Genomic DNA, 25,847 nt, shown 5'->3' with positions numbered 1-25,847 from the left:
TTATTTTTCACAGGAAATTGTATGGCAATAAACTTCAACAAAGTCCCAGCCCTCATCCAACTCTTCCAGTGGGATTATAGTTAGTGCTTTCTCTCCTAGGTCTTTCTATCCTCCTTGACTCTCTTCGATTTGGTGTGATGCTAACGCTTGCCGACATTACAATTATAGTGCGTAGTTACTTAATATTTTGCGTTTTCTTTGCTCTATCGTTAATATCATGGAATGTGATCGACTTAGCTCCAATGTTTTGTTTTGACTTCGTAACATAGTCACAGCTTACTTACCACATCGAGGAAATACATTGCTTTTCCCATTTATGTACCTAGCGCAGAATTTTTAGGGAAAGGGCTTCTTTGTAAGGATTTTCCGCCTGCAGAACATGATTTTTTTTACAAGGTAGTCATCACTTATCAAGGCCCGGAAACCACTCGGGGATAAGGGTTACGTTAGTATTGGAGATTTGATAAAGTGTCTTACTTAAGGGGGCAGTTCATCAGGAATGTGTTTACATTGGACTTGAAGATATCCAAATTGTAGTCAGGTGGGAAACAGATAACCGGAACAGAGTTCCACAGGCGTGAAGTTCTGTTCAGCTTTGTTCATGGAATCTACATTTTGATTTTGGCACAGATAAGGAGTGGTTTCAGCTAGACGGGTGTTTATCGTGAAAAATTGGCGAGGGGGGGGGACCAGAGATTGGAGCTCAGACGAGCACCTGCCATGGTAGTACCGATAAACCAAAGGCAGGCTCCCAACGTCTCCTGTCGGAGAGAGATTGCAGGGAAGAGAAAAGGGCATCGCCCACTAGGCCACGAAACCTATTTTGTACTCTTCTTTCTGATTTTTCATTCTGATTCTCTCCTCCAATCTGCAGCGTGGGGTACGGCTAGTTAACTTTAATGCCTCCTAAAGCAAACCTGTATGTTCACCACCAATGCTGATATCCCTAGTTTGCTTCAATTGAACGGTTCTCGTTCTTCGATAAACTTCTGGAACTGACTATTTTCTTTTGACATGAAATAAAAACCTCCATCAGACCCGTTGCTAAAATCACTGGAAAAATGCTGGTATCATTTTACCACTCTAGAAAGTATCTCACTCCTGTCCCAATATTCTACCTGGACAAGAGTCAAGTACGTTCTAAAATCGAGGACTGTTGCTACATCTGGGATGAAATTCCTAAGTGCACCCTTTTTTGCCTTAACAAAATACAAAACCGTCTTTGAAACTTAGTGGACAATAATCTTTTCGCTTTCTTACTTCCTTTCTCACAGAAGAGATGTTACTTGTTTGTCTCTGCCCTATCCATACTTCTATGGTAAACTTCAATCAATGCCCATCCCCCATAAAACGTTCAAAACAAATACTCGCTTAGTTGAAACAACTGCGAACTATATCCTGCCCTCTCTTTATGTGCCTAAAAAAACGAAAATTCAATGAAAGAGTTCATTTCCGCAAAACGTCTGTCTATGGAACGCAATGCGTGGGTCTGCTTCGCGGCGTACTACAACATTTTCATCCTCAAATTTAATGCGAATAACTTATTATTGGACCATCCACTTTAATAATCAAGCCCTACCTAAGTTCAGTCTTGACTGATCTTGTTGTCTAACTATCTACTTTACATATAATCCTTGGACTGGAGTAACATCCAACCAGTGATAAGTGGTGACCTTCAAAGTAACAAACAAGAAAAGAAGAGATTACTACGGGATACTTCCCTGACGAGTACAATTTGTCCCTCTTCAAATACAATGTTTACAAATTATTGTCAAAAAAGCTCATACCATGGATCAATATTAGTGTTCTGATAGTTTTCCCATAGTTCAGCTGACAATCTTAACCCTTACCCCAGATGTTTTCTTGGCCTTAATAAATGGCTGTTAACTCGTAAAAACAAAAACAGTTTTTATAGCAAATATTACATTGGTTGTTTATCTAAAAATCCGTTGACATTTGATGTGTTAAGATATCTTGCTTTATATATAGATGGTACACATTTCTGTTATTATAATAAACGTTCTTATTTTAATAGATAAATACCAATAGCGAATATATTTATCCTATATTACCATCGCCATTTTAATATGGCGCTTATCAATATGTCAATGCTGTGGATACGCGTATAGTTCTGAGTATTTACCGTTAAAGTAATTGCCTCTCTTCCCAGGCCCATTGCTCTAGAAAATACTCGACAGATTAAGTCCACGATGAGTGATTAAATCTCAAACAATATTGGCAGACGTCGGTGTTTGTGGGTTTGAACCCGCGACCTTAAGATAATGAGCATCATGTTTCTTAATCCACTTTAGTGTAGAAATACGAGAAACCACTGAGTCATCTTCGCGTACATTGGCCAATTAGATTGTCAGCTGGTGACAATCGTCTCGAGAACGCGGTTAAACGGCCACAGCAAAGGAATCGGGGAAGCGTGTAGACGTGAGAATGAGGTTCAACTTGAGAAGTAATGTGTAGATTGTATAACCGACCCTGAACTATCAGCGAATTAGCTTTAAACTCGGCAAAGGAGAATTGTTTCAACCATTCTAGTTATTCGTAGATCGATGCCGAAGACCCGGGTGAAGACATAACGTTGGAACATCTGATTAGAATAACAGTTACAACACTTATCGTCGACGTGACCTTAATCTCGATTTTAGTGTGAAATAGTATTATCAGTGTAAACTTTTAAGAATTAGTTTCGTACTTATGCGGATGCTTAACCACGCATAACCCGCAAATAACGCCTTAATATTCATCAACAAAATTATTTTTATGTTACGAGAATAGATAATGATTGCGTCACAATATATCCAAATTAAGTTAATTATAATTATACACGCAATTAAGAGACGTGGCAAAATAAACACTAAAAAATATTAAGCAGTGTTTTTGCACATTTATTTTAACATTTTCGTGTCAAATAGATTCCTTATTTATAACTAAGTACCTTCAATTCTCCCTACATGCTCATACAATATTAACGATAACGTGTAATGTGAATAAATGACTTTAAATCGTGTTGCATTTTGACGCATTCATATTCTTCATTTCACCAGACAGAATACTTCAATCTCGGAAATGTATATGGTATGAAACTTCCCATTAATTTCAACGAATTTTTTGTCACTCTTTTTGTTTCTCTCTCTCTCTCTCTCTCTCTCTCTCTATATATATATATATATATATATATATATATATATATATATATATATATATATATATCTTTCAAACACACACCCAATGTATGTATATATACATGTATATATATATATATATATATATATATATATATATATATATATATATATATATATATATATACACAACTGATGATCCCTTGCATTAACATTGAGACTATTGCAAATTAGAGAGAGCAAGTTAATGCAGCGATTGCAGATGATTAAATGATGTACTTACTAAATAGTTTTCCAACAAATATTAACAATATAAAAATTTAAAAAAGTTTTTATATAGTTTTCAAGGTTAAAAATCTTCCACGACTATGTATATAACATCCAGAATGTGAGAAAAAATACAATCATTTCCAGAGCTAGACAACGTCGCAGCTCAAGCGAGCCATGGTAGCCAATGAACCGATACCCCCAAGCCTCGAGTTTCGCCCTAATTTGGACTCCTCAGTTAATCACATCTTAACTCTGGATTCGAAAGCCGAGCCTCTTGAATGCGAGTACAAATAAGGGTGAAACTCGAGTTTTGGGCCTCAAGTTTGTTTGCTGTCATGGCTCTTGTGAGCTGTGACGTTGTCTAACTGTGCAAATCATTTTATATTCTCTCACATTCTGAAGGTTCTGATTGCTCGCTAGGTAAGCTTACCGTGATCGCTTCCTTAACGGGTATAAAATTCCTACTTTTTAGGTATCGGCTTGTGTTACAGTTTGTCATGATAACCACCTCCATTGTTCGAGACGAAATAGGTTCGTTTCACTGTCGGATATTCGCCGCAGTTTGCTAGATCTGTGTAAGTTAATAGACTGCCTTGTGTGTGTAGCGATTTGCTCAGTTGGTAAAATGCTCGCCTTGCATGAAAGAGGCTTATGTTTTGAATTCCGAGTTAGGATGTGTCTAACTGACTAGCACAAATGAGAGCGAAATTCGAGTCTTGGGCAACATTGCACAGGGAAAAATATAATATGTTTCTAATAAAACTTTTCTTTCTCTTTCTGTATTCCATCCTCTCTCTATTTTAACTTTCTTTGCTTCCCATCCTGCTTTTCTCCACCTAACATATTCATCACTCTAAACAGAAACATACACATACGATTCTGTTTTAGAAATTCATAGAGGAATGGATCGGCATGAGAGAATTGACTTCTTGATTAAAAATCAGTTACTTATTTTTTCTTAGCATATAATCCGACTAGAAACTCGCCCTGGCGAAATATGTTCCAGTTTTGGATCAAACAATAAATATCCTTTATAGATTTTAGATATTATTCATCGAGGGCAACACCGGTCAAAATAATACCAACATTGTGCGTGTTTATTTTGTCGTTTTATATTTTAAGCCGGACATACAAGCATATTCACATATACACAAACTAATCCAATTTATAATCTAAATGTCTTCTTTATGTACGTCGATAAAAAATTTAATAAACTGCACAATAAATACATTTACTAGATATTTTCCATTGTTGCTTTTTTGTTCCCTTACTTTTTAAACTCTAAACAGCCATACATTAAGGTTCTTTGCAGAACGCTTTCTCTGCTTTTGTGTTCGCCGATTGTTTAATCATTTACTTCATTCTAACGCTTATAATCTCCACCGTAGATTATAAGAGGTTCTGCAATATAAGTCACTTATAAAGTTACCCAGGTAATAAAAAGATTCTTGTCTATGATTAAAAATGAATGCATTTGACGTCAGTTAAATGTCTATATTTCTAAGAAAAGAATTTCTATCGAAAAATACCTAATCGTTCTTTGGCTCCATTCGATCTATTCATTTTTATTTATTTTCTTTTTCGTTTATATATATATATATATATATATATATATATATATATATATGCATGCATGTATATGATCGTGTTTCTATTCAACGCAAAAAAGATTGTATCCTAAAAAGCATTAACTTTAGTGGGTAAAAACGTATATTCTTAAATGAATATTAATGCACGTTAAAATACACAAGTCGATATTCGGATTTGTGCATATATGTCTATAATATAAAGCTGAACGTCTGTGTGTGTGTGTCTGGTCACGAATATGCTTCTATATGGTTGACTATATGGTTGACTATTATAGAAAACTGATCGCATATAATAATAGAAGATGTATCAAGACACAGAAATGGATATGTTTGATCTGGCATAATGATAATTCACGCGCCTGGTCCACAAAGTATGGGCATAAAAAATAAAAAAATAAAAGATTTACAAATGTTTTTGATATATATGTACATAATAATAATTTGATAAGTATGTTTTAACTTAAATAGGGATGTTATAATAAAATAGTGTAGTCTGCGTTCGCGCCTGGCCTCCATAGAATGGAAATAGGCACAAACTTTAATAAAGACTTTTCATATCTATCTGCGTAAGTATACTTTGATAATTATGTTTCAGTTTGAAGAAATATGGTATAATAGAATTATGGGGTGTTCGTTCGCGCCTGACCTCCATAGAATGGAAATACGTCACAAAGTTTAACAAGGTTTTTTAATAGAATATTTTGATAAGATTTAACCCACAAATTCGAAGCTATCTCTTTACAACCCTTTAACACCCTTCCTTTTCATAAACTAACATACTTTCATTAATCAGCGTCATTAATCAGCTGTAGTCTGTTTTTGAACCCAGTCAACGACGTGTACTTTTGCTAGTATATATATATATATATATATATATTCTGTAGAAATATATTTTCTTATAATATATACCAATCCTTATTTAAGAAGCTCAATGTAATTACAGAGCAATATAGAGAATAAATGACAAAAACTATATTCCAGAATTCATGGTGTTGACCATCTTATAATTTATTCCTTTAATTCATTTGAATTGTATAAGTCAACTAAATTAAAGAAATAAATTATAAGATGGTCAACATCATGAATTCTGGAATATAGGTTTTGTCTTAATTCTCTCTCTCTCTCTCTTTATATATATATATATATATATACATATGTACACACATCTATATATAAATAAATATATATGTAGATAGATAGATATATAGATAGATATATAGATATAAATATATCTATATATACATGCAAACACGCACACACACACACAGACACACACACACACACACACTCATATATATATATAGATATATATATATATATATAAATATATTCAGGCAAACATTATTAAAAACAACAGAGATACCTTGCTTAATGATTCTTTTTTTCATTTTTTCGATCTTTCGTAAGATTTGTTTTAACTTCGAGATGGAATACGACTGGTTTTACTAACATTGCCTTTTATCATCCTAATTTTTAATCGAGTTTTTTATCACTCGTAATTGTATATTTTAATCGACTTTTCATTGATTCTTTTTCTCATTCGTAACTATATATTTCACTTCTATTTTTATTACTTTATCTCCACCTGATGATGATTCAAGAAAGAATCGAAAGCGCTCGTGTGAACCATGGAACATTTGTAAATACCTTCCATCTTGAAGTTAAAAAATCTTACGAAAGATCGAAAAAATGAAAAAAAGAATCATTAAGCAAGGTATCTCTGTTGTTTTTAATAATGTTTGCCTGAATGAAGGAATGCTGGCTAAATACACTAATATATATATATATATATATATCTTTATTCGATTGGCAAAATTTTAGAATAATTATAAAAAAGTGAACCATCGCGTAAATTCAATCAACTAAAATATGGAAACCTTTTCTGAGCTACCAAAATACGGTCTATGTAGATTTCCGGTATACCTTAAGTTACCCTGGATTGGACTTGAAGGCCAACTTATTTGCGATAAGATTTCCTCTCTGGTGTCTTCTAATGTTGGTGCTCTATCGCGCCGTATTGCCTTTTCCACAAAAACCGCCTTTCCCTCATTTCGTAAGGATGTCTTGCCTATCTCCCAAACAAGTAATATTATTTATAAATTTCAATGTCGGTGTGGTGCCGTCTATATAGGCAAGACGACCCAGCGTCTTCAGGTCAGAATCGCCCAACATGTTCCCCGTTTCATCCGAGATCATCAACCTACTACCAGAAAATCTCAACTGATAGAATAGTCCATCGGCCAACACTTGGTCAATAAAAAGGAGTGCGGTTTTGTTTTCTCTCCGGAGTGTTTTTCTGTTTTGTACCGAGGACGCACAAAGTTCCACCTGTTTGTCCTCGAAGCACTTGCCATCATTGCTAACCCCTCTACTTTTTGCAAGCAGAGAAACCTCCGGCTTCAGTTAGAATTATTTGGGTAGTCAGGTTTTTTTTTTTCTTTTTTTTTTTAACCTCCCCTCCGCTCTTTTTCCATATCACTACCAAATATTCTAAAAAATAATAATTTTCAGACTTATGACCCTTGAAAATGTTTGTCTGAACGAAAAGCGCTTTGGGTATATTTTAACGATCGTTTTTTAGTCGACTTATTTATTTTATTGAATTGTACATATAACTTGCCCCTTTATATATATATTTTTTTTTTCTTTTCCTCACCCCGGTTTCCATTTTTTAGTTGATTGAATTTACGCGATGGTTCACTTTTTTATAATATATATATATATATATATATATATATATATATATATATATATATATATATATATATAAATAAAATGGGTTAAGAAATTCCAACGAAAGAAAGATGTATATTTAAATAAGGGAGTAGTCACCAACAATGTGTATTTTTTAACATTATTTTATTATTCCGTGTCTTGGTTTTTCATTGAGAATTATGTGTGGATCATTGTAATAATGTTTGTAAGTCATTGAAATCGTTTCTATCTATCTTCTATATAAACAAAATGAGCTCATTTTTCCCCGTGTGAGTTTGACTTTAATAGGAGTAAAAATTACGACATTACATTCAAATGTAATGTCCCCACACTTCAGCACAGGATCTGAGGTGTGTTATAGGCCTACTACCCTGACAGTTCCTTGATATTCGTACATTTCTATATTTTTACCGATGAGAGTTCAATCGGTTAGAATCAATGGAAGTTGTAAAATCTTTTCTCTCTAATCGATTCATACTCCGCCCGCGACCACTTAACACCACAGCGGATACGTTCACATGGGGAATATATGAGGAACACCGGTTTGAGTTATTGGTTGCTTAAAAAATATGGATTGGCATTTTTCCATCGGGTGCAACGCGAATTTACATTCCAGTTATTCTGTGGGTTATTTGTGCCATTTTATAAATTTCTTCTTTTTTCACTTTTTTATTCCTCCCTTTATATTTTTTCTCCTTTTGTAGTTGAGTGGGGGGTTGCGATTCGAAGGATTAATTAAATGAACCGAACTAACATTGGATTTCAGTTTTTACAAGAAACTTTAGCAGTCAGCCGCCAGCGGTCTTCAAATCTTGCACCGATTAGTCGCTTTAATATGTTATTTACTGTTGCTTCCTATTTTCGGATTAGTTACTTATTCATTATTTATTTCTATACATTGCATTTCTGAGAGTTTCATTAGCACAATTACTACTACGCTATCGATATTGGAATCAGACGGCATTCAAATTCGTTAACAGCGATCAACATTAAAAACAATAAAAACACGGTCAGTTTTTTGGTTTTATTTATTTATTTTTTGTTCTTTTCATTGAAACAAAGAAAAATAATTAAATAAAATCAAATAAACATATTTTCATCATACAAGGTAAGTTTTATTTTTTTGAATTTTGTTTTTCCATTAAAAACAAACAAAAAATTAGATTTAAATAAACATATTTGCATTTTACGGGGTAACGTTTTGTTTTTTCCCCCTTTTCCTCCTTTTTTTCCTTTGGTATTCTTTCACGTTCGTTTTTTTTTTTTTAGTCCTTTTAATTTTACGCGTCATATATTATCTAAACCAGGGTGGGGAGCACTTATAAATATAAAAGCTAAAATGTGTGTGTGTGTGTGTGTGCGTGTGTGGGTGTGTGTGAATGTTCCTCTACCCTAAACTCGGCCTCCTCCTCCTACTACGACAATGACGTCACGTTTGCCCCATAAAACGTTGACGTTAGTTTCAACCACCTGCAAGTGTTTTTAAAGGGTTAAATTTATCCGTCCATACTTGTGTGTTTCTTTGGCGAAGAGGTAATATGTCGGGCATTTTTTCCCGCTTTAGCCTCTATGCTTCGGGTTCGAGCCTGTCGCCCGACCTAAACCTTTTTTCCTCTTTTACACCTTTTTTTAACATTTGTTCGTGGTTTTGCTTAGTTTTGTTTTTTTTCCAATTTTTTATAACATCGTGTTTTTTATAATATTAAAGCAGGGTCCCTCCTCCTACATACATACCTCCAAACAACCGGGCAACGCCGGGTACCTACGCTAGTAGAAAATAAACCGAAGTGGCCGCGATATGACTCTAACGCCTTTAAAGCTCGATAATGTCTTTAAAATAAATATGAAACGATATACTGGTAGAATCTCGCCCAATAAATGTTACCGTGCCTTTTATTGGCTGGGTCTCTACCAGTAATCGACTTTATTTTTTATTTTTAAAGTATTATCGAGACTCCAAATGTATGACGGATCGTGTTGTCAATTGTTTTTTTTATTCTCATGTAACGCTCAACACTACTTATTTTCGAATAAAGTCATTTGTAACACAAAACCAACATTACTATTATACAAAAAGTTGTTCTTTTTATAGATATAAATTTGTAAATTAATTTTGCAATTTTCTATATAATTAAATATTTTTTGGTACACATGCCCTTATTGATCCGTGCTGAAATAATAGTTTTATTATTTAAAAAACCATTCTTAACAGGGGGATGGGAGGGTGTTTTGTACCTATTCTGTACTTTAACCTTACAATTGAATAAAAAACGTATAAAACTTTAATTAAACTTGGAAATACGATTAAAACAATAGCGCGGATCAGTAAGTGCATTAGCACCATTTTTTAAAAATAAAAATTAAAAAGAAGTGACCGCCGGCGATTAAATTAAGTTTCTATTTTCAAGACATAATAAAAAAAAAACGAATATTGGTAAATATGGAAGCGGTAAGATTTTATTTAGACGATTTTCAGATCATTATGGTGCCCAGAAAACTCGTCCCCGAGAAAACTCGTCTCCGGAAAACTCGTACCCGGAATACTCATACCCAAAAAACGCATCCCTTTTTGCTAAGTAGGAAAACCGGTCTCTTATTGAATAAATATCGATTGAAAACACATTTTATTACCGTTCTTGAAGGAGATATTGTTTTTAAAAGAGACTACCCCAATAATATTTTTAAAAAAATATTTTTAACTCTTGCTTAAAAAAATAAACTTGACCACGGAGTCAAAATACGAAAAACGAAACCAATAAATATTATTCAAAAAATACTCTAGTTTTAACACTTTTTGTGTCATTATGAAACAAAAATAAAGAAAGAAAACACGTATTATCAAAGTAAGCAATTATTTAGAAGAATTACTTCAGTTTAAATAATTCTTGTGTTATTACAAAACAACAAAAAAAGAAAACACGGTCTTATGTAATTTTGGTACCGCGCTAAAATAATAATGCTATTATTTCGAAAGCTATTCTTAACACCGGGAGGGGAGGTATCGTTTAAAAGTCATTTCGGGGGCACTTGTGCAGTACTTAAAATATACAAATTCATTATTTTTTTTTGAGGTAGGGAAGGCTCGTTTTAAAACTATATCTACCTCAGTATTTTCTTTAATTTTCGGACATTTTTGTTAAAAATTATTTACTAAGTAATGTCAATTGCGATAGTACTTGTTATTTCTTTTTAATTAAATAAATTCTTTAAAATAAGTTTAAACACCAAAAACTTACAAAGCTAGGTAGAAAACGAAAACTTAGAAAAATCAATTTAATTTTTTTTAAACAATAAACATGTAAACATATTTTTTTTAAATATTATAGGGATGTGCATTATTACCTTAAAATATACATTTTTTTCTTCTGGAGGGGGGGCTCACGTTTTAAAACTATATCTACCTTAATATTTTCTTTAATATTCTACTTTTGAGCAATTATCCTCCTAAGACGTGATCCTCTTATGTCGGACATTTTTTGTTCATAAGTAATACTCGACATTATTTTTTTTAACTAAATAAACTCTTTAAAATAAGTTGAAAGACCAAAAACTTTCAAAAGCTAGGTAGAAAACTAAAACTTACAAATTTAATTTAATTTTTTTAAAATAACAGTAAACAAGTAAAAATATTTTTTTAAATATTTTGGGATGTGTATTCTCTTTTAAAACAATACCTTCTTCAAGAACGGTCATAAAATGTGTTTCAATCGATATTTATTCAATAAGGGACCCGTTTTTCTACCTAGCAAAAGGGGACGAGTCTTCCGGGGTCGAGTTTTCCGGAGACGAGTTTTTCGGGGATAAGTTTCCCTAAATTCATTATTTACATAAATATTTATTATATAATAATTATGAAAAAAAAAACGTTATAATTTTTTTACAGTGTTTCTGTAGAATTTGAGCCTGACCAAATCGTGTTTTTTCCAAACTAAAACTAAGCAAGCTTAACCCTATTTTTAACTAGGGGGTCGGGATTTCAATGTAGGAAAAATATTTACTTTTCATTTGTTTTTTAAAGATATTTTTATCCAGTTCTTTTCTTTTCTTTTTTTGCAGCGAAAAGAGAGGAAGAAGCAAACTACGACAAATGGAGAAGGGATGGCGGTGAAAAAGAAAAGGTAGAAATGTGTTGAATGGGATAGAGGGAGGTCAGTAGCCAGTAGACTCAGACCAGCTTCGGGGCCAGCCTTTATGGTTTGATGCATCAAGTTTCATTTATCTCTTTATTGGCGTCGATAAGCTTTTCACACTTTAATAGCTCACACCTATATAAACAAAATAAACATGTCTATATATGACCACCCAACGTCTGTGCATACTCATACACAAACACACGGATAAATCGATGCTAAGTTTTACAACATATATACATAGGCAATTTAATCTATCGAGATTGCTAAGATGCATAAACTCTCACACACAAAGACACCTCTACCAAAGTCATTCTAGTCTTAGAGTGAATGTCTTATTTTGTTTTATTTACTAAAAGAATTATATAATAAACACCCTTAACCTCCCCATGTAAAGAACGGCTTTCGATGGGACTGTTTATTCCAAAAGCCGTTCCTAAGATGGAAAGATCGGGGTGTTTATAATACGCTTGGCCACGTCATAAAAATGTACCGATTTTTTTTTTTTTAGACATTTTCGTTTTTGTTTTTACTATTCGTATGCTGTATTCTTAACCTACAGGGTCGAAATTGCTATTTGTTTAAAATATTAGGCTGACAAGAAGATTCTTATCCGAATTTTAAACTTTGATTTAAATGATGTATTTTCAAATAAGTATTCGCAATAAAAACTTTATTTCATATATTATTTTTAAGAACGTTACCCGCTCTATCCAATCGTTTCCATTGCAATCGTTTTAAAACATTGGTCTTCTTTTTAGAATGTTGAATACAAAATGGAAAAAAAAGCAAAATCGCACGATTTTCTTATTTCAATTTAAGCTATACCGAAAAGCTGCTGAAACAGCTCGCGATATCAACGAAGCATTTGATGTAGGAACCACTACTGAACACATTGCACAATGGTGGTTTATAAAAATTTCGTGGTGGCGACGAGTCTTGAAGATGATAAGCGTAGTGGTCTGCAATCAGATGTTGACGATTGACCGAGATGTGACTTGAGACGAAAAGTGGGTTCTTTACGATAACAAGCGACGCTCAGCTCAGTGGTTAGACGCCGAAAAAGCTCCACGACATATCATAAATCCAGAGTTTGCACCAAAACAAGGTCACGATTGATTTGTTGACTGTTTTAGTGGTCTGCGATTGGTATCATCTATTACAGTTTTTTTTTTTTTACTGCAGGCGAAACCATTACGCTGGAGAAGTCAAGAATGTCAACAAATGTCGACAAATAGATGAAATACATTAGAAACTTCGATAAAAAGACCAGCATTAGTCAATAAAAAAATCATCATATTCTCCTCCATGACAATGTACGACCGCACCTTGCTAAACCGACCTTGCAGAAGTTGAACGAATTGGGTTACGAAACTCTGCCATATCCGCCACACCTCTCACCTACCAACTACCACTTTTTCAAGCATCTCGATAACTTTCTGCGTGAGAAATGCTTCATAAACAAAGATAGTAAAGACGCCTTCAGCGACGTTATCGCAACCAGAACGCAAGATTTTTGTTTAGGTTACTGGCATGAATGCATTTATTATTCATTGGAAAACGAGTGTTGATTCTGATTGTGCTTATTTCATCAATAAATTTTTGTTGTGTCCGAGATTTATTCATCTGCATTTAATAGTTCAAACCGCAAGGACTTTCTTGTCGTCCAATATATTGCGTATGTGTGCTATTTAATTCTCGTACGTAGAGTATGTTTATATATTAACGTAGCTTATTAGATATAATGTACTTCGACATATATATCTAATTGATCAATTCTGTTATGTTATTTACGAACACGAAACCATTATTAAACATACAAATTGAATAAGTATACAGTATTTTAAAAATATAATAATTTTAATAAATTTAAATTCAGTTATATCATGAAGATTCACCTATTCAATTAAATAGTACATATATCGATAATGTGACTATTTATTCAAATTTCATATTTAGATTTTGTATATAGCTAATATGTACTCAAGCTAAAATATTATTCTGACTTATCTGAAATCGTAATGTTCAACGAGGTTATGACATGTATATATTCGCTACATAGAAAGTAATAAAGAGATTCGGGACAACTTATATGGTCTTCATCTAACAACTTCATACATATACTATATATATATATATTCTATCACATAAAATTGTATAAAAAATTTCAAGAAGCTTTAACAGATAAAGTTCTCTTAGACAAGAAAGATATTTAGATGTTTTTAACAATTTCAGTCGTTTGCCCCAGAGTAATTTTATACCTAGGGTATAAATCTTAGAGAAAATTAAATATAATTGATTTTTTAAAGGAGATATACCCTAATAGCTTGTACACAGACATAGGTTTAATATTTATAAACTAGGTCACTTGTGGAGGTAATGTTATAAGCGCTTTTGATGAAAAACAGTATGCACAATAATGACGCTGACCCACGGGTTCTCATTAGATCACCGAAATGAAGCAACTTTGAGCTTGGTCAGTATTAAAATGGTTGACTATTTGGAAATTACAGGTCTTGTATCTCGACACTGTTTCCAATCGTCCTTGTCTCCTCCTTGCCAAGCAGTGCCGATTAAGTAGAGGTAGGCATAGAGATTGCGCAACTTTTGACTCATAATTCCACGTGCAGATACCCTTACAAGGGGCATCCATTGTCTTTCGAGACTGAACGGAGGCGATGATAAGAAAGTTGAAAAAGGAAGAATTTGTAACCTCGGATTGGAAATCACGAGGTTTCGTTTTGGATTTCAATTATATAAGTGATTTAAAGCAAAGTAAAATAATTATTTAATATCCTTATATACGCCAACATAAATTTGATCGCTTTTTTATTTTAATCTTGTTACTTTCAGAAAATTGTTTAAATAAAAATAGCCCCAAATAAAACTATAAGAGTTAAACTTGATTCCAGAATGTTAATTAAAAAATGATCTCGATCCCGTTTCTTTCCATGAGCTATTTGTGTTCCCGACATTTTTATGACGAAATATAGAATACAATTCACATGATTTTTTTCAGATAACACCATTAACCGTAAATTTTTTTTTATTTGCGAACAGTTACTTCATCTTCATAGTCGTTGTTTCACTGCTACTTATTACTTTGGGTAGGATTGAAACCGCCATCTTCTGACAATGCTCACATGGAACGGTAGAGATTCAACGTCTCTATCCACTGCGCCACGGGCCCGAAGTAATTATAAGAGATCCAGCATACCTACCCTATCCCGGTTAACAACCTGACGAAGGTCAGAGAAATAGTTGGCCGAAGCGTCGTGAAACAACAACTATAAAGATGAGGATAACAGTCCGCAAATGAATAAAATATACAAATTACTCATCTCAAAGAATTCTAATTATTAATTATTATACCATTAACCGCGTCTTATATATATATATATATATATATATATATATATATATATATATGTCGCCAGTAAGTTTTGTAATATTCGATGCTTAATTATCGAAAATATTTAAACAATTGATCTAACTTTTAAATGTGTATCCGGTATAAATTTGAAAAGATGTACACATTTACGATTTTATTATTAAATAGACATGTTTCTTCATAACTTCCTCAATATCATTAGCGTAAGAAACCCTATCAACAAAATTTTAAACCATTTTACGTCACAAAATTAACAACTTTTGCTCAACTCCACCAACAGTTGAATGTTCTGCATTTTGGTGAGTTAATTTTCCTATTTGTAATTCGTATTATTATAACTATGTAAATGGGGTTTTGTCGTGTTTTAATTGATTCTGTAAAGGCATATTTTTAATTACCCTCTTTAATGTGTTCCCTCACGTGCTTTCTGTTTTTTTTGCTGATCATATTTATTTACCTATATATCCTATATATATGGCAGGTTGTGTGGTATTACCTTGAATAAGAACATGCTTTTCTTATCATGAAATTCACATATTCCTTCCCTATCTTACGATTTTTAAATTAGCATGGCGTCATTTTCATAGTTTTGTTGGCGTATGTGTCAACACCAGGCTTATTTTACACCTAGGATTCTGTTACAGAGATAGATTTTTTTTTTAAATCTATTACATATGTCTGAATTGGAATGCACTTTAACATATATTGTACGCGTTAAATTATTGATCAAGATCTGTTCGGTATGTCCATATCTCAGAAAACATTTGTTTGCGGAAATTATTTTTTTTATTATTTAAGAATATACTAAAAAAGACAACGCAGTCATTCATGTCATCGTTTATTTCTAAAACATCTGTATATAGATAATGCACTTGAAACATTATAAATGATTGTATGTAAATGAATTGTAGACAATGACAGTACTTTTTAAAAATATTTTCCTCATCATAAAGGCCCGAAAATCACTCAAGAATAAGGTTTAATGAGTGCACGATAGTCCATGAAACAGCACCTTATTAATAGTTGTAAAAATGCGGTAAAAATGAATTATTTAGGAGGTGGCTCTACAAGTATATGTTTACATTGGATTTGTAGACGATCGCATTGCAGTTAGCTGGAAAGCATACCAGCGGAACAGAGTTCCACAGGTATACACTTCTGTGAAAGCTGATTTGTTCATGGAAATTGCATTTAGATTTAGGCACAGATAGAGAGTAAAGGAAACTGCTGATGGTTGTTGTTGATAGACGAGATGTTGTTGTGAAAATTTGGCGAGGGGGATCATAGATTGACGCTCAGTCGAACACTTGCCATGAAAATAATGACAGAGTGGAGAGAGGCTCGCAACGTATATTCTGTGGGAAAGAGTGTTCAGGGAAGAAAAAAGAGCATCACCTACTAGGTTTCACTTTTACTAGTGATGTCCTCGAGTCGTAGTCTGTTTTGTTGACCTGGGGTGAAAAATGTAGCAAGTCTGTAACGTTTGCGTGTTAAGTACGGGCGTAGAGACAGTTTCCACAAATATAGAATGGCTTTCTACTTTGTTTTTAGAAACTTTTGTATTTACTATAAGTTTTATATTTTCTATTACTTTCCTTCTTTCTGGTAATGAACCGATTAACTCCGGTCAATCCCCAGGTGACATCGATGTCTAGCTACAATAATGACTCGCTTCAATTCTTCCGGATTTGATGGATAGTGTTTTTTCAACTTATTTATATTTGAAGCTTATTGATGACGGCTTATTTCTTTTGGAGATACATCCTCATCGTTTGCCATTTATGATACTAATCAACAATAGTACAATGCTAAACGTTATATAACGTTTATGACAATATTCTAACCTCAATACTATTATTATAGAACGTTCTCATATATATGCGAAATTGATGTATACCATGCTACTATGTGTTGCTAAGAAAATTATTGATTTCACATAAATGGTGAATGAGTAAACCATGGTAATGATCACCTCAGCATGTTTGTAAGGTTGAGCAGCTCGAACTTTCTATGGCTCATATAGTTTCATTTGTTGCCCAACCACATTTAATAAAAAAACACCGAAATAAAAATATATTGTTTACCTAGTAGTGACGGGACGATTAATTGGAATCGGAATCGGGAATCCGAAAAATCGGAACTTTTGAGGGTATCGGAATCGGAAAAATTTGTTCTTCTTTTCCGATTCCAAAACGATTCTTTTAATTATATATATATATATATATATATATATATATATATATATATATATATATATATATATATATATATATATATATATTAAAGTAAAACTTTCCACTGTTGGTACTAATAATAATATAATAAATATGTATTGATGTTAAACTACCAGTAAAACTAAAATTTATAGATCACCCTCCAAAAATGTTTTTACGTCTTCAAAAATATATGCACATCTTACATGTCTTTTTACGTTAATCTGGTAAAAATAACAACTCTATTGTAAAATATTTAGAGACTTATGAATAATCGGAATCGGTAATTGTATCGGAAATAGAAATTTATTACAGAATCGGTAATTGTATCGGAGTCGGGGAAAATATTGGAATCGAATCATCATTACTATCTAGTAAAATATACTCGAATATAACCGGTATGCAATATCACACTGCATCGCATTATATAAGTTTGAATGCTTATAAGAAAATAACTTCAATACCTACTACGGAGAACATGCCCACTGGAGAGAACTTAAACTGCCTACGAGAGAGAACTTGAAATGCTTACGAGAAGATTTGAATGCCTATGCGAGAAAACTTTAAATGCTTATGAGAGAGGATTTGAATGCTTACGGGTGATAACGTGAATGCTTACTAGATTAAACTTGATTGCCGACGCGCGAGAACATTAATGCTTACTAAGTAGAACTTGAATTCCTACCGGTGACAACGTGAATGCATCCCAGAGAAATTTGAATGATTACTGGAGAGAACATGAACGCCTGCATGAGAGAACTTGAATGACTACGTGAGAGAACTGGAATACACTACCCTCTAAAGTCTCGCAGTATTGGGGTTTGGTCGGGATAAATCTGAGATAGAAATTAATTTAATACTTTAATCAATCAGGCTCAGGCACGACAACGCGTGGCCGGACGGGTACAGCTTGTAATTTTTAAATATGTGGGGGAAATATATATATATATATATATATATATATATATATATATATATATGAGGTGCCTTACATAAGTTTCCAGACTTTTTTTCATGTGGACACTTATATTAATAGTACACATTCATATATTCAGAATAACACAGTATTCACAGCCTAAATGTGTTCACCACGTTATGGCAACTATGATGAATTGTATTCCTGCGAATCATTTCTTTTTTTTACAATTAGTTCAAAAGTTATCTGCCATTTATTAAATAAAACTTTTCATGAACGTGGAAATCCGTGAAATTTCAGTAAAGACCATTAAATACTATTAATAGCCATTATTATATATAAAGAACCAGGCTCAACATTGCTTAACTTCGGTGATCTGACAAGAATCGTTTGTACGTTTTGTACATACACTTCACTTGACACTTGTATTTCACAATGTCGACTTAGGAGAGAAGTGGTTGGAGATTACACACCATATGCTAAAAATTTCACGCACAGGCACCCCTAAGTGGATATCCATAGTCTGTCAAAGACTGAAGGACCCTGTATATATAGATATATGTTATTCACTGAACTACATGTTTATCACATATATTATTAATATTATATATATATATATAAAATTAATAATATTATATATATGCATATATATATATATATATATATATATATATATATATATATATATATATATATATTACTAGGAAACACTACGAACATCTCGAAGAGCTGAAGAAACAAAATTTCCCCGGTTCATGAGCCGCTATATAGTTTGCATTTGATTAAAGTAGACATGCTCCTTCACAATAATTAATCAGTTTAGTTATTACTTCTCTAGCATTTAATTGCACTAAATATATATATATATAAATATATATATAAATATATATTTATATATAAATGTGGTACGATTACTGAATTAAGATATTGAGAACTATTAGAATAAATACTAAATAATCTTTAAACAATATATTATATTACATTATATGTGCATATACATGGATATATATATATATATATATACATACATATTAATTCCTACTCATTGATTGAAGAAGCTGCATGCCAGAACAAACAACGCTCAGTTCCAGTAACATGGTCAGGCCTTTTGAACTGTATTCTAATCTATTATCTCTTATGCAAACTTCTCCTGACCTATGCCATTAGAGCGCTGTCATGAATTCGATGCGTTGGGTCTGCAAGATGGATTACGGATTTTTATCATCAATATTTCCGGGTTGGAGCGTCGGGTGCCAAATTTTAGGTGATCAATTGAAACGTCAAATTTGCAAAATGTTGAATTGAAGAAGCTCGCTCTCGTAGAAGAAGCGCGATATTTTGCCATTGTTATGTCGTAAATCAATCGCCATGTTTATTTTAAATGCGTCAGTGAAGAGAACTTGCTCCTTTCTTCGATTGCGGTGAAAATTTGGACGAGTGTTAAAGGGTCAGTATTGATTCAAACGGACAAAAGTCTAATATGTTATCCTCGTGTTTTCTGAATTTTCCGGCTTTTCTCTCTATATGATTTGTGTCTTTCCTTCTTTTCATTTCTCAGTTCTCTCTCTCTTTCTCTCTCTTTCTCTCTCTCTCTTTATATATATATATATATATATATATATATAACAGGATCAACAAAGACAAATTTCCCCAACGAAGTAATTTTCTCTCATCGAAAACGCTGAAAATTATTTTCAATACACATGGGAAAAAGTAGATATTGTTGGCGCAATACAATCTGTTTATTGCTGTTATATCACATTACCACATCAATTACCATCTGATTAATCTAGTTAAGTGGCATTGATTATTTTTATTATTTAGGTGACAAATTGTTCATTTGAGATGCTGTTACCAACCATACTTCTTTGGTGTATCAATAGATATCAGACTCACTGCGATTATAACCGGTTAGAGACTCGTTCATTTTCGGTTCAGGTGATAAGAATCAGTTTTACGTAAAACGTGTAGTCTTACAATAATATTCTATAAAAAGTTAAAAATAGACCTACTTCATTATGCAGTCTTTGTCAAACTTATACATTGACAGGCAATCTAATGCATTTAGTAGATGGTCTACTAGCATGTTTTTATATCGGTAGATAATCTTTATATATATATATATATATATATATACATACATATATATACATACATATATATGCGTGTGTGTGTGTGTGTAGAAGTGTGTAGAAACTTACCTTGTTTATATATGTGTGAAACCGTCTCTACTAAACTACTATGTCCATTTTTGGTCTACAGACTTGAAACTTGAAATATAGGGAATTCGGATCCGTCGAATAAATTCTATTTGTATGGTAGCCGGTAAAATAAAGAATTAAGGGGTCAAAATTGATTAAAAAAGATTAAACTTGACAGGAACAAGTCGACTAATTGTGGTACTTCTACGCATTATATATTTATCGACGTTATTTTTAAAAGTTTGTATAGGAATATGCATTTAGATCTGAGTAAACATGTTTAGATCTGGGCTACATGTTTTCAGTTCGATTCTCCCTGATGGTATTGGATTTATGTTTCACATCACCACTCTATATTGAGTGCAATCTAATAATAAACAGAGTATTAGCTTTTTATAATAATCATGAAATCAACATAGACCGAAATGTGATACTTAGGCGAATTTTACGACTGGGCACTCAAAGCGACCATTACTATATATTAGTTACGATATAATAATCAATAGATAATTTGCTCTATAATTATAAATACGTATTACTTTCGGAATTCAGCGTCTCCTGGCCAATAGCCTCAATTGGTTTTAAACGCGAATGTGTAAGTTTCCTTTTTCCATTTTTAGTCTTTTGGGCCAAGATCAAAGTGTAGTATCAGTTCTTACTACATGCTGTACTTATGTTTGTAACTTTGTGATATAAAGTGGGGGATCACTTTTCTGTATTAATTTAATGTAAAATGATCACCCACTTTACAACCAGTCAGTCTCAAAGCCATTCAAGTCATTGTCCAGAGCATTCAAGTTGTTTTTGTAGGATTCTAGTTATTTTTTAAGCATTCAAGTCATTCTTAAGGCCATTCAATTCATCCTTAAGTTCATTAAAGTCATTCCAAGTCATTTACTTTTTATTTATTTAAGTCATGTCAGCCCATTTTTGGTAATTTTAGTTTATCTTTAAGAATTTCATTTCAATCCTACATTCACGCATTCATTCATTACACGAGAGCACGCGACTAATGGCTATCGGCCTTGTTTAGGTGAGAAAGTAACGATGAAAAAAGAAAGCGAAATCCTTTATTTGTACAAAATATCTCATTGGTTTATCATTGTAATTCGTACGTATAATTCTAGTGTATTATTTTTTTATTATCTAATCACACGTGTCTTATTATTATTACCTACTAATAAATGTTGTAAAGCATCATCACAAAATGTATGTGTTGCCTCAATTTATTTTCATTTCTCTATAATTTTATATAAATATTTAAAGAGACGTCGTTGCAGTTTTTTAGTGTGGTTAGACTGGCAAGTACCTTGAACCGAAAAACTCTAGTAAACAGTTGATATTGTATCATTGTTTTCGCGGACATTTTACTCTAGACATACGTTTTCGACGGCATTCAAATATTTTTGAATCTGACCAATTGCACAAATCATTTTCCAAGTAGGTTTCCTTATGATATTTGGAGTTAAACACACACACGCACACACACTCGCACACACACGCACGCACACACACACAAACACACACACACACACACACACACACACACACACACACACACACACACACACATATATATATATATATATATATATATATATATATATATATATATATTTAAATAAGGGGGAAGTCACCAACAATGTGTATTTTTTAACATTATTTTATTATTCCGTGCCTTGCTTTTTCATTGAGAATTATGTTTGGATCATTGTAATAATGTTTTTAAATCATTGAAATCGTTTTTACGCGTTTCAGACGTTCTGAATATATTGTGTATTTGGAGAGCATGTTTTTATTAAGATAGATATTGTTAAATAACACATACTGTATTTTCTTAACGATCTTTTTTGTAATTTTTCCATTTTTCGAATGGTCATTCTTATGTCTCGGTCGACTTTGTGTAGGAAATTTCCGTAATCGTTTCCGTCAATCTTTTTTTTTTATTATTATGGACGAAAACGATTACGGAACATTCCTACACAAATTCGACCGAGACATGAGAAGGACAATTCGAAAAATGGGGAAATTACAAAAAAAATGATCGGCATAATTCACGTTGACACCCGTTGTTCTCGTTAGATCCCCGACGTTGAATTAATAAACTGGGCCAACATGTTCTCTTCGCTTGTCTTGGTGTTTCCAGTCGTCTAGCACTTCTTGCTACTGGATCAAAACAGTGCCAATTCATGAGAGGCGTGGATATGGATTGCCCAAGTCTTGCCTCATAATTACACGTGCGGCTTCCCTTACAGGAAGCATCCATTATCTCTTGAGACTGAATGGAGCTCGTTGTTTGTTTGTTTGCAAACAGGCGGTTTGAGCACTGTAAGAGTGGTGGCGGATGTCTATTTAAATACACATTCAGACGAGTTATTTGCGGGCGTCCCTTCTGTGGCCGAGTGGGAGAACTGTCGATCGTCAACAAGACGGTTCTAGGTTCAATCCTTGGCTTGGGAGAGATGCTAGTCTAGCGGCATTGATGAGTTGTGATACAACGAAACAGGACTGTATGTCGACGACTGCAAATATATATATAATTATTTTTTTATGAATGGAAATGTATAAAAAAAAATACGAAAAGTATAAAAGCTTATAAATTTTCTTTATTCGTTTTCAATTGGTGACGTGCAGGAATGCAAAATAATATTATGAAAAAAATAAAAAAAACTTTTTTTTATAAGTACATAGTTTTCGAGCGATCCTTCAGTCTTCATCGGTGTATATATATATATATATATATATATATATATATATATATATATATATATATATATATATATATATATATATATATATATATGGTAGCCGAATTGATACGGTCTTCGCTAATCGAGCCAGAGATGTCTCGTGATGCGGGCTTCGAATCGTTCGACTGGTGTTAATCGTAACACCCTGTACTGAAAATTCCCGAAACGATGAAACACTAGTGTCTGTAGGTATTTAATTATTATAATAAAATAATAATTATGACAGCGCCTTTAAGAAATTCGTTTTTATCGTTGAGCACTTTCAATGGAATTAAAGCCGGGCAATTAGAGCTATTCTGCATACATCATCGTATAACGATTAGATCACTGTCTGACTGACGTAAATGAGCATTTAAAATTAAAATATTTAAATTCAACGTTATTTCACGCGTTTCATGGTAGCCGAATGGATACGGTTTTCGCTAGTGGAGCCAGAGATGTTTCGTGTTGCGAGGTTCGAATCGTACGACTGGTGTTAATCGTGACACCCTGCACTAAAATTACCGAAAGGATGAAACACTAGTGTCTGTAGGTATTTGATTATTATAGTAAAAAATGATTATAACAGTCCCTTTAAGAAATTCGTTTCTTATCGTTGAGCACTTTCAATGGAATTAAAGTCGATCAATTTAGCTCTTCTGCATAGATCATCGTATAACGATTAGATCACTGTCTGACTGACGTAAATGAACATTTAAAATTAAATGTGTAAATTCAACGTTATTTCACGCGGTTAATGGTAGCCGAATTGATACAGTCTTCGTTAATAGAACCAGAGATGTCTCGTGTTGCTGGCTTCGAATCGGTCGACTGATGTTAATCGTGACACCCTGTACTGAAGATTGCCCAAAGGATAAAACGCTAGTGTCTGTAGGATTTAATTATTATAATAAAAAAAATAATTTTTTATATATATATATATATATATATATATATATATATATATATATATATATATGTATGTATGTATATAATATAATAATTATTAAATACTTACAGACACTTGTGTTTCATCCTTTCGGTAATCATCAGTGCAGGGTGTCACGATTAACACCAGTCGATAGATTCGAACCTGGCGATAGAAGCCATCGCTGGCCTCATTAGCAAGTACCTAATCCATTTGGCTACTGTTAACTGCTAAAAAATGCTGTTGAATTTTAAATATTTATTTGTTAATGCTTTCTGTGAGAGTGATCTAATCATTATCGAATCTGTGCATAAGTGCTCAATTGATCGACTCAATTTAACTGAATGTGGTCATATATACACATATATATATATATATATATATATATATGTGTGTGTGTGTGTGTGTGTGTGTGTGTGTGTGTGTGTACAATAGAAAACTGAGGTCTTTATGTAGATGCGAGGAGTTTGTGGTGAAGAAAGGTTTCCACAATCCTTGCATGTTTAGTCTAGTAGAATGGCGAAGTCGAGGGTTGAAACAATGTTGCGATGAGTAGATAAGACGCATTTTTATTCTATAGTCTAAAGGGCAGCGGATATCGGAGCTCAATCGAACATCCATCAAATAACAAAAATGAAAGAATTACTAGCAATTATTTTATGTGAGAAACAAATTGAAAAAATAATAAAGGACATCCTCCACTAGATTGTCAAGTCGATTTTGTACAATGTTAAAGCAAGAAGAATGTTCTGAGTGGCAGCTCTTATGTAGGGAATATCAAAATCGTGCTATTAATCAAGTACTTTCTGGAGTCGTAGAATCATCTATTTTGACAGTAATGTAAATCATTTCATATCGGGTTTTCGATATCTTCTCATACGATTTATTTGTTATAGAAATGCTATTGCTATGGATACGAATCTCTTCCACAATCAGCTTCTGTAGATTTCTTATATTTATTTTCCTTTCGTGGTCTTTTCCCGAGTGTTCCTTTTCATTGTATCAACTTCATAGATGGAAAGAGAGAAAAACGGATATTCTTTATGTGGAGTCGGCAGGCCTCGTTTCATCACATCAGAACGGAAATTTGCACTTTTAATTAAGATGCCCGCTGTGCTCTCTTCCCGGTCTCTCCATACAACAATAGTTTGCAGTCGTGTTTGACTATAACAGACAACAATTGTGTCCGCGCTTTTTTTTCATTTGCTTTCCAAACCGCACACAGCACTTTAATTCACTTCCTCAATTCATTCACTCATTTACTTATTTATTTATGTTCACTATGTCTGCAAGGTTTTTATAGTTTCCTTTTATCTAGTTTCCTTTTCAGAAAATCACGCTCTCTGCAAATTTCTATTCAAATAAAGTTAAGAACGACAGATAGCTTCACTTGAATTACTATCTAAAACACAACCGGCGGACAAACGAGAAGTAATAAGTATATAGTGTTCGGGATAACTTTGATACCTTTTAGAAAGGAAAGGAAAAAGCCATAGTTTAACTAATAATTAAATTTTTTCTAAAAATAAAAATGTGTATCAGTGCGAGGATCACTAGCTGCATTCAGTGCCTTTAAAGAAGCAGGATTAGCCGTCTATCATGATATACACTACGATTTTCAGTTGGAA

The sequence above is a fragment of the Euprymna scolopes genome, chromosome 16 (genome assembly GCF_053919585.1).
Source record: "Euprymna scolopes isolate OS-2025 chromosome 16, ASM5391958v1, whole genome shotgun sequence".
NCBI lineage: Eukaryota > Metazoa > Mollusca > Cephalopoda > Sepiida > Sepiolidae > Euprymna > Euprymna scolopes.
This window is presented reverse-complemented; position numbering follows the sequence as displayed.